The following is a 10,813-nucleotide window of genomic DNA, read 5'->3' on the forward strand; positions in this document are numbered from 1 at the left end:
TTCCGAGGACTTCATTCCCGGCTGCTGTCCAAGAGCTGATCTCCAGAGTGGAGTAGGCTGGTGACAGCGCGCCCTCCGTTGCAGAGAGAGCATGCACAGAGTAATAACAGTAGCAAGAGTTGCTATACATCCAACTGTCCAGTCTTGTATCAAAGTGCTTATTGTGACCAAGCTTTACCCAACCTTTAGTTAGTAATTCTATAATCTGAGCACCGGGCCACGGAAGGCTGCTTTTTGTACATATTTGTTAGATTAAATTAGAGTAGGCAATAGTCGGGTACTATTGTCTCTTTATTTATTTTTGTCAGGTTAGTATCTAAAACTCAAGAGGTTAGTTTTAGAATGCTTTAGTTTATTTCCCTGAGTTGCTCCGTGTGTCATTTATGTTTGTTAGAACCACCTTAATTCATATTGAATTCCTGTAAATAAACTGTTTCACTATAATTTGTATGCCACAGAATAAGTAATAAACAACTTTGGCATTTTACCACCTTGCCTTATTAACAATAACCGTCCTAGACTCGGTGAGTCGTTACACCGGCCTACTTGGGAACGATGCAACTTGGGAACCTAATGATACACGTTGTCATAGCACCCATTTTAACTGTCAGCTGGTGTCCCACATGGAGATCTGTGTATGTGCCTGTGTGTGAAGACTGCAAACTGAAAAGTGTACTTGGCAATCAATTCGGCCCACTGGCAGAGCCTGATTGGTTGAGCCTCAATTGGCTGAGGCAGAGGCTGGAAATTGCACAGGTGAAAGGAGTTGGCCTCATTAGGCCCACTGGCAGAGCCTGACCAGAGCCCTTTGTGGTGGTTCTGGAGAACCGTGGGTCCGACAGACTCGATACCTGGAACTGCACTCCTTGTGGGGGTGTGGAACGTGTGTGTCGAATGTGAAGTCGGTGGGTCAAACAGTTCTCGAGTTACGTGCAATACAACCGTACGCACGCACAGACGTGGCGCATTTATAGTAGGATTTTGATGGGAAACATTCATGGAATACATTCGGGTAAAATATATTGGTAAACATTTCACCAATACGACTATAGCCGATCTATAAGCTCTATTGATAAAACAGAGATTGTGCACCATATAACGGTTATCTTAATGGACTGACTTGATGAGAGGGTTAGGCTGACATGAGGTTGGGTTATATTAGTGGTTGGTTAGGGTTAGGCTGACATGAGGTTGGGTTATATTAGTGGTTGGTTAGGGTTAGGCTGACATGAGGTTGGGTTATATTAGTGGTTGGTTAGGGTTAGGCTGACATGAGGTTGGGTTATATTAGTGGTTGGTTAGGGTTAGTCTGACATGAGGTTGGGTTATATTAGTGGTTGTTTAGGGTTAGGCTGACATGAGGTTGGGTTATATTAGTGGTGGGTTAGGCTGACATGAGGTTGGGTTATATTAGTGGTTGTTTAGGGTTAGGCTGACATGAGGTTGGGTTATATTAATGGTTGTTTAGGGTTAGGCTGACATGAGGTTGGGTTATATTAGTGGTTGTTTAGGGTTAGGGTTAGGCTGACATGAGGTTGGGTTATAGTGGTTGTTTAGGGTGTGGGAATGACATGTTGGTTATTTTCAAACCTTTAAAGCAGGGGTTTTCAACTGATTGTGAACGAGGGACCACCACCCTGACTTGGAATCAACCTGGGGACCACTCACTGTTGTGTGATGTTGTGTAACACTTGCTACGCATCCAATGTGCATACATCCCACTGTTTCTCAACCAATGGTACACTGACTACTAAATAATATTATGCACGCACGCGCGCACACGCACGCACACACACACACTAACTTTCTTTCCTCTGGTCAGCTATGCCTAACTTTTCCATTCAGGAGCAGTTCTGCTTTTTGAACTGGAGTGTGTGGTTTATAGAGACCTATTCATTCATCCTCTGGGGTTCCAGCACCCCCACAGATGGCACGCATGCACACACACACACACACACACGCACACAGTCACACACGCATTCACACACGCATGCACACAGACACACGCGCATGCACACAAAAAAAGACTCCTACATTGTGCTGTGTGAAATACATGTAGGTGTGTGAGTTCAGGCCAAACTGAGTGCAGTGTTTCCCTCTCTCTGGAATTGCCTCACAGGAAAGGGGCAGTGGTTTTTTTGGAACCTTGAGCACTGAGACACACACACTCTTGTGTGGATCCAGGAAAAGGAGAAAGTGAGTGAGAGAGGAGAGGAGAGGCGGGCGGGCAGAGCTAGAGGAATAGACCTATAGTCAGGACCAGAGTGAAAACCTATGAGTGAAACCTTTGCCTTTTAATCCTGACGTGGATTTGACTCTCTTTATCAGTTTGTGGAACTTGCTGGGACTATTAGGAGCCGTCCGTCCATCCATTGCTGTCTGGAGGCCCATCATGACATGCGGTACCATTTGATGACGGCTTGAGACGTCATGATCGACTACGGTGAGTAACACTGACTGTCTATAACGGCCTGAAAACAGAGACATGTGTTTGGGGTGAGCGGTGAGTCTCTTACTACCGCGGCTCAGTGACGTCATGTTGTAGTTTTAGTAAAAACAGAGAGATGTGTTTGGGGTGAGCGGTGAGTCTCTTACTACCGCGGCTCAGTGACGTCATGTTGTAGTTTTAGTAATAACAGAGAGATGTGTTTGGGGTGAGCGGTGAGTCGCTTACCACTGCGGCTCAGTGACGTCATGTTGTAGTTTTAGTAAAAACAGAGAGATGTGTTTGGGTGAGCGGTGAGTCTCTTACCACCGCGGCTCAGTGACGTCATGTTGTAGTTTTAGTAAAAACAGAGAGATGTGTTTGGGTGAGCGGTGAGTTTCTTACCACCGCGGCTCAGTGACGTCATGTTGTAGTTTTAGTAAAAACAGAGAGATGTGTTTGGGTGAGCGGTGAGTCTCTTACCACCGCGGCTCAGTGACGTCATGTTGTAGTTTTAGTAAAAACAGAGAGATGTGTTTGGGTGAGCGGTGAGTCTCTTACCACCGCAGCTCAGTGACGTCATGTTGTAGTTTTAGTAAAAACAGAAATGTGTTTGGGTGAGCGGTGAGTCTCTTACCACCGCGGCTCAGTGACGTCATGTTGTAGTTTTCGGTGGTCACCTTATCACCTATAAATAGTATAAATAGGCATTTAGTCTACAGGGGTTTAACTGAGATGTTGAGTACAAAACATTTTTTGTCGGTTATCGCGTGTTATTCTCCGGCTTGTGCTTTTGTTGTGTGCGTTATTGTTACATTAAGAAAGAGATAGCCATCACTCCCTGCAGGTTTCTGGATGTGACAATGAGTACTGGTAGAACTTCACAGTACTCTTTGTACCACGTCATTCAGGGCTCACAGACTGTGTGTGTGTGTGTGTGTGTGTGTGTGTGTGTGTGTGTGTGTGTGTGTGTGTGTGTGTGTGTGTGTGTGTGTGTGTGTGCACACGCGCACGTGCATTGATTCATTCACCCACACACGCGTGCGAGCGGACACACTCACACACACACACACACACACACAGTGGTCCTTATAGGAAACCACATTACATAACATTGCATGCCGTGTGTCCACTTGTCCAGTCTAAAGGCAGCTCGGGCTTTAAAACACAAATAGCCCGGTTCTACGCTCAGTGGAACATCGCAAGGCTTCCTCTCTGGTCTCTCCACAGTCACACATGACATTTTACATCATAAAAGACGCCCACAGAGCCCAGATACAGCACATAGTGCGGTAGTCACTCCAGTCCACGCTGACACAACATTGGTTAAGCCAGACCAGAGAGAGAAGGGTTTTCTGAGCTAGGGGATTAAAATGACTTGTATATATAGGGCACGGTGGCACAGTTGGTAGTGCTGTCGCCTCACAGCTAGAAGGTCCTGGGTTCGATTCCCGCTCGGGGCGTTGTGGGTGCTGGCGGCGTGTTTCCTCCTCCGCGTCATCAGTGCCCATACCCGAGCCACTGATGACGCGGTTTGCATGTTCTCCCCATGTCCCCTAGGGTAGGTACCCTCACAAAAACATGCAGTAATCCTGGTCTCTAAACAAACTGCCTCCCCCTGGCCAGCCTGATGGAGGGGAAAGGAACTGGTTGGAATAACGTGTTCCTTCCACGCGCTACGTCCAACCAGGGAAACTCCCCCCTGTCACGTGTAAAGGAGCAACTTGGACACTCAGGCAGGAAGGAAGCATGAGTTCAAGTCCGTTGCTCTCCCCATGTCCCCCATATATGGGGACTAGGTTGGCGGAGGGTGTGTAGAGAGCCCAGGATCACATTAGATAATTGGCACAGGGGTGAAAAAATGGGTTAGAAAATCGAGGGATAAAAATAAAAAAAAAATAAAAAAAAATGACTTGTATAATGATAACAGTCATCACCATGTCAAGACCGATGCCCAGAAACTTAAACTTGGTTAAATGAACACCTAGTTTTGTCCGTGTATAGTCGGTCCTCTGAGCGGTCCTCAGATTGTGGCCCCACAGGCCCCACATTTTACACTCTTCAGTATGTATATCAATTCCGCGGGAATCACATGACCCATGGGAGTCTCTAATACAGTATATGATACCACCACATCAATACAGCATGGGATTTGGGACAAAATCGTATCCAACGACAACAAAATATATATATATTGTTTTATGTTTTGGGTCTGAGAGGCTGAATGTCATCAAATGCCCAATAAATAATGTTCCTTGATATGAAACGGTGCTCTACAAGGCCTATACAGCCAGTATTGACTTGCAGAGCTGGCGTGAGAGAGAGGTTTTCCCTGACTGGGTGTTACTAGGTGGTGTGTCTTGGCATTAAAGCACTGCTCCGTGATCTGTCAGACTGGAAAACTCCCTGGTGAGTAAACTCTGAACAGAACAACACACGCGTTGTTTGGCTCCCGCCTCTCTCACCCCCCCGCCCCCTCACCCCCCGCCCCCTCATCCCTCCCCCCCCCCCCCCTCATCCCGTCCCTGAGGCAGACCCCCCCCCCCAGTGCCCTCTCTCTCAATCAGGGTCTGTTAGCTAAATATGGGCACGCACGCACGCACGCACGCACGCAAGCACGCACGCACGCACGCACGCACGCAAGCACGCACGCACGCACGCAAGCACGCACGCACGCACGCACGCACGCACGCACGCACCCACACACACACACACACACACTCACACACACACACACACACACACACACACACACACACACCATTCATTCCCTGCTCTAATACAGACGTACCTTTTTATAGAGCTGACCTGCTCTGCCTCTGTGACTCTATAACTCCTCCCACCTCTTTCAGTCTATCCAATCAGCATTCGACGTTTTCAACAGTGCTGTAAAGTAACTAAGTACATTTACTCAAGTATAGTACTGTAAGCTACTGAAGTACATTTTTGAGGTGTTTTTTTCTTTTTCTTTTTTACTTTACTAGAGTATTTGAAAACTTTAGTTACTTTGTAGATTACTAGTTACTAGATCTCAGGAGGACTTTATACTTTTTATTTCTACATTGTAGTATTGATACTTTTTAAAGGGACATTTCACAGCTGGAAGAAACTCCAGTGACTCAATGTTAATAGTAGCCTATTTGTAAGTAGATAACAGTAGCACATTTTGAAATTTGCACCCCATGGCCAGAAAAATAATGTAGTATGTGTGTTTGACTAGGGTTTGACTGTCAATGACCATAATGCTTTGGTGCACTCACTCTATACCTTGTGGAGAGTCCAGAAAGGAAGTGAGACCAGTGTCGACACTTTGAAATACTAAAATATCTGAAAACACAGATTGTACCCACATAAAACCCCCAGGAAAGTGTTTCTTGTCTCCCAAACATCATTAAATATAAGATCTGGTTGCAAAAGGGGTGAAGGTGGCCCTTTAAACTAAGATCTAGTTGCAAAAAGGGTGAAGGTGGCCCTTTAAGTAAGAAATGTGAGTACTTTTTCCACCACTGCTAAACACTATTGGTGCTGTACCGTGCCGTACGGCGTGTCCCATTATTACATCAGCAGAATGAGTGCATCATGGTAGAGGAAAGTCTCAGTCACTGCTGTGGCACTGCTGTCATTACTAGAGGCGGTGAAGTCTTTGAAATCCACTGGCTTTTAGCTTCAACAGAGTCAGTGCATTCTACAAAATGTCTTCTAAATCATGACAGTTTTCTGAAAACCTTTGTTTCTATAACAGCGGTTCCCAAACAATTTCATCTCAAGGACCCCTAAAATCATATGTAATTGGCCGCCGACACCCATCTGAAAATATGTTGTGTTAGGGGACACCCAGAAGCAAAGATATGAGTTAAAAACGTCCGCTGTGAAATAATATGTCCAAAGATTTGCGCCACATTTTCACGATAAAAACAAAGAAAAAAGATAGCAGATCTACAAGCTCGTAGAGCTCTCCATACATCTGGCCAGCTCATTTGTGCTTTCTCACCAGCATCTCTCTTTAGTTAGTACGTCCACATAGGTAGGTGTGGGACGTCTCGATCGATGCCCGTGTGTTGGTTCCCACAGTACAAGATGTTTGGCCGGGAGTTCTTAATTGGTGTCGGTGGCAGTGGCCAGCTAGTCTCATCCTCCTTACTGCTATCTTCTCTGATACACATGGTAATGCCCCGTACAGACACTTGTTGGTGATGTGCTCGTCCTGGTTGATGTTCAGTTACAGTACCACACGTAACATTCTGGTGTAGCACCCATCCAGGGATTTCTGTAGGGCTTGTGTTAGTGTCCAGCATTCACAGCCATAGAGGAGAACAGACTCCACGGTCGCAGAGAAGAAACTGATCTTTATATGTCGGGGGAGGTTGGATTTCCACCCACTGGTCATACCATTAAGAGCTCTCCAGGCAAGTGCTTTCCTCACTTTAAGGTCCTTCTCTGTGGAGCCAACCCATGCGCCTCAGGTAGTTAAAGTCACTGACCTCCTTTAGCACAGTACCCTCTATTGTTGTTAGGGGCAGATGTTCTTGGGGGATGTTATAGGTTATGACCTCTGTCCTCTTTGCATTTAGCCTGAGTCCAACTTTAGCGCACTCCAACTCCACTCTGGTCAGGAGAGCCTGTGCCTGCCTTACATGGTCAGACAGCAGGCAGATGTCAGACAGCAGGCAGATGTCATCAGCGTAGTCCAGGTGTGTGAGGGTCAGAGGTCATCAGCGTAGTCCAGGTGTGTGAGGGTCAGAGGTCATCAGCGTAGTCCAGGTGTGTGAGGGTTTCTGCAGCGTGTCTCGTAGACCTTCTGGGTACGATTGTGAAGCCGAGATCCTGCTCCCTTCCTTTTTTGCAATGGAGGCAATATGGACATTCCCTACATGCATGCCTACCGCGAGTAGGCAACGTGAAATTACTGCCGCCAAAGCGAGCACATCGTGAAACTGCGCTATACAACAACTTTGCTTCATGTTTACTCGCGTGGCCGGTTAAGACTGAGGTTAGGGTTAGAGTTAGGGTTAGTAATAGGGTTAGAGTCATATAACGTAACCAACAATGGCTGACAACAACGTCAATATGTAGGAAATGTCCATACCGGTTCGATTTAATGGTCTCGAAAAGAGCTGATGACTGCTATTAAACCGCTAGTACAAAGCCGTGGCAGGGGTCCAATGTAGAGGATAAGCCGGGGGAAAGTGCAATTTAAATGGGGAGTGACTGGGTGAGAGGTGGAGAGGGGGAGAGAGAGAGGGAGAGAGAGAGAGAGAGAGAGAGAGAGGGAGAGGGAGAGGGAGAGAGGATCCTACAGTAGTGGAAAAGTACTCAAAACTTCCAGTAAAAGAGTACAAGTAGGCTACTGTATATGAATACCGGACTTTTACTTAACCGAGTATTTCTACAAAGTACTCATTGTACATAATGTGCCCATCATTTCACAAGTTTAAAATGTACAACACTCCTTTTTCAAATGGCAGTAACATATGTAAATACTGTAGGGTTGAAGGTGGTTATTGTATGTTTTGTAATAATTATTATATTGTCTATGTCCCTCAAAGTTATTTCTAATGGTTTGAGCCTCAATCACCACTGTGATATAACCCTTATCATTTATTTCTGGACTTTGAAAGCAGTTTTAGCTGCAGTACCACAATGTCCTGAGGTGGTGGGGGCGCTGATATGCAGATTATTTAACCCATTGATGCCTGAGGCCGAATCTGGGAACGCCTTCTAGGGCCTGACCTATAAGGTTTCTGAAAACCTTCAAATTCTGATTCATTCTTTTTTTAAATACTTATGTTGCTACACGTATATAGCTGATGACTGAGACACAGAGCGCGCGCCGGCATCAAAGGTAGAACAACATAGGTTGCACCAGGCATCAATGGGTATTTGAGTCATTATAATACTGATGCTAGATAAAACCAGGCTTGTTTCCATTCCATGCCAGCTTAGAAAATCAACAATGGTGGACATTGTAAACAAAGTGGAAATGGAAATTTGGAACTGAAGACTGAAGATGAGGAGGAATTATACAAAGTAGGGTGACATTGATGACATCACGATGAGGACAAAATCAGTTGAACTGTTCCTGAGAGCAATTTCCATTAAAGCACCTATATGATATGAAAGCCTGATTGTTCAAAATTGGTTATTTGTTGGGATAGAAAACACATATGGAAGCCCCAAAAGCACAAAAGAAATGGAAAAAGTTGAATTTTATGTTATAGGTCCCTTAAAGACTAACTCATGTTGATTAGGTGATGTAATGGTGATGTAAAACAAACGGTGCCAACACAAACATTAAATGCCACTAACAATAAAGAGACAATATGACGTAAACGACACATTCTGACGTAAATTTTCCCTTTATTGTCAATGCGTTTACTAAACAAACTTTGAACTAAAGACAAACATGAAACCTGTAAAATATAAAACAAAAATAGCAGATCTATTCTCAAAATGTGTCACAGTGCGACGCATTTTGAGCTTGTATGCTATTTAGTTTTTCTATTTTTGCTACAATAGTGCAATGTGGCCCTCTGGAGTGAGTGTGGAAATATAGTGAGTCTGGAGTGAGTGTGGAACTACTGTATAGTGGCCCTCTGGAGTGAGTGTGGATCTTTAGTGGCCCTCTGGAGTGAGTGTGGAACTATAGTGGGAGTGTGGAACTATAGTGAGTCTGGAGTGAGTGTGTAACTATATTGGCCCTCTGGAGTGAGTGTGTTAACTACTGTATATAGTGCCCCTCTGGAGTGAGTGTGGAACTATATTGGCCCTCTGGAGTGAGTGTGGAACTATAGTGGCCCTCTGGAGTGAGTGTGGAACTATAGTGGCCCTCTGGAGTGAGTGTGGAACTATAGTGGCCCTCTGGAGTGAGTGTGTGTGGAACTATAGTGGCCCTCTGGAGTGAGTGTGTGTGTGTGTATGTGTGGAACTATAGTGGCCCTCTCCAATCGTCTCCAAAGTTGCCCACCCCTGGCTTACAACATCACACTTGACCAAGATAGGGAATATCAGGGAATATTATCAGAACAAGGTCCAATCTGGGAATAAATTCCTTACCATCAATGTGTTTGTAAAGGTGTCTAGTAACACATCTCGCAAAGACAGAAATTCAGTTCCCTAAAAGGGCTACCATTAACAATCTGCAGTATATTATAATAGAAACATTTACTATTTTAAATTTTGCTTTATGTAGCATGTGACGACTATAGAGGGTGGTCAAACTATAGGGGGTTTTCATTATTCTGAATCCATTGCATCCATTCACACGAAAAACACTCATTGGACAAAAAATTTATAAATACAACTCCATAGCCGTCATCACAAATGTGATGAGCACCTCTTCAACCTCTCACTGAGACTGGGGAGGGTGCCCGAGCACCTCTTCAACCTCTCACTGAGACTGGGGAGGGTGCCTGTGAGATGGAAAACACCCTCACTGAGACTGGGGGGGTTGCCTGTGAGATGGAAAACACCCTGCATCATTCTGGTGCTTAAAGGAGCGAATCCCAGTACTCTGAACGACTACAGGCCAGTGGTTCTGACCTCACACGTCATGAAGACCCTGGAGAGACTGCATGGTTCTGCAGCACCTACGAAGGCTCACCTTCCCCCCGAGGATGCATACGGAGCGGTATAGACTCTCTTTCATGCCAACTGCCATTAGACTCTATAATGCAAATACATAAGAACTGCCTCCCCAAAGTTTGCGTGTGGTCCTGGTCTAGTGTGTTTATGTCCACTTTGGCTGCTGTAGCGCTTCAATTTCCCTTCGGGGATTAATAAAGTATATCTCATCTCGTCATCACATTTGGATTTGGAAATGTGGCATGCATATTTCGGGCAGTGGCAAGCAGGCACCCCCTGACTAAAACCAGACTTAGTCTTTAGATAATGCTTGACCTTTAGATGGCGCCAGAGTCACAAAAGGAGTGTTAGTATAAAGCCTTCAAAGCAGGTCTTACCAAGAGGCACACTGAAATCCAAAATTGACTTTACTACAAAATTTCAAATGTATTGTTATCGAAATGTACTTAAAGTGCCAAAAGTAAAAGTACTCATCATGCAGAAGGTCCCATTTGAAGTTTCCAATGTATAAAAACATATTTTGAAAATATACTTAAGCTCACAATCAATGTGTCGATGTATGGAGAACTGGGATGACTGGAGGAGATGTAATGATGTCACCACGTAGCGTACTGTTGGTCTCCTACTGTCAGTAGGAGAGCGTAGTGTTCAAATGAGCTGTACTGTTGTTTCAGTGAGGGTGTAGTGTTCACGTGAGCTGTACTGTTGTTTCAGTGAGGGTGTAGTGTTCACGTGAGCTGTACTGTTGTTTCAGTGAGGGTGTAGTGTTCACGTGAGCTGTACTGTTTCAGTGAGGGTGTAGTGTTC

This window comes from Electrona antarctica (genome assembly GCF_951216825.1).
Source record: "Electrona antarctica genome assembly, chromosome: 3".
Taxonomy (NCBI): domain Eukaryota; kingdom Metazoa; phylum Chordata; class Actinopteri; order Myctophiformes; family Myctophidae; genus Electrona; species Electrona antarctica.